Consider the following 1,265-nt stretch of genomic DNA (forward strand, 5'->3'; position numbering starts at 1 on the left):
TTTACAGGTGATTTGGTGTGAAGCTAATTCAGGTCTTCCTACCCTCTCTCCTCATTGAACCTCTCCCGTTTCGCTTCAAAGCTAGGACTGTGGGAGGAGCATCAGCTCCCTCTGTTCTCAAAAAACCCTCCTCCTTCTGAAAAGGCACCGATCCAAGGGTGTGAAACTGCAGCAGAGCTGGAGCAGAAGGATCCCGTTCACACACGTGTGCTGTTATTTCTCAGTACTTGCAGGCAGTGAATGAAATTTTTAGCAAGACTCTGCGAGGCTGCAGCCTCTCACGAGGGTGTGAAGCACTGGCACAGGCTGCCCAAAGAGGTGGTAGATGTCTCATCCCTGGAAACATTCAAGGACAAGTTGGATCGGGTTCTGAGCAATCTGATCTACTTGAAGATGTCCCTGCTTATTGCAGGGGGTTGGATAAGCTGACATGTAAAACCAAACCAAACCAGTCTATGATTCCACATCTAGCAATTCCCTGGGAGTCGAGCTGGCACTGCCGGGACAGGCTGTGGGAGGTGCCAAGGGAAAGGGGTTGGCTGAATGAGGCTGTGAGCAGGACTCCAGCAAGTGTATTTCCTCTATCCCGTTTGAATGAACTGCCACGACTACAGAATTGAATCAAGCTGCATTAAGACTTCATTGCATTACCCTAGAGGAACTGGAATTTTTTATTCTCCAGACACGACCCTTCAGTTCTAATTAAGTGGCGAGAATAACATTAATTATTTAAGAAAACTTACCAGACTTTGAGGTAAGGTGTGGCCAGACACTCCCAAGGACACGTTCATGGGCACCAGCAGCGAAGGTTGTGCTACTACCGCTTTGCACGACTGTGCAGTGTAGTGACTCAGCTGCTACTCCAGCCTGCCGTGCTCTGCCAATTCAGCCAGTTGCGGCTTTGCAACGGATAATTAAAATGACTGGGTTTAGAGCTGGCTTTACGCTTTCAGGGGGTGTCGGGACAGCGCTCCATGCCCCGCCAAGCCGAGTGTGCCGCGCCGTGACATCAGGACCCCGCGCCCGCCGAGCCCGCGGGTCCTGCGCATCGTACTGCTGCACTCGCCTGGAGACAGGCGCTAAAAAGGCCCCCACGGCATTTTGTTTGTCAGGTGGAAAGGGAGAGGTCGCTGGGAGCAGGGGACGGAGAGGTGTGGACGGGGAAGAGGTTGGAAGGAAAAGAAGCGGAAAAGGCTGTTTAGCACTAAAAGCCGCGGCGAGGAAGGCCTTGTCACGGCGGTAGCGTGGCCGAGCGGTCTAAGGCG

Source organism: Acanthisitta chloris, unplaced genomic scaffold (genome assembly GCF_000695815.1).
Source record: "Acanthisitta chloris isolate BGI_N310 unplaced genomic scaffold, ASM69581v1 scaffold34260, whole genome shotgun sequence".
NCBI lineage: Eukaryota > Metazoa > Chordata > Aves > Passeriformes > Acanthisittidae > Acanthisitta > Acanthisitta chloris.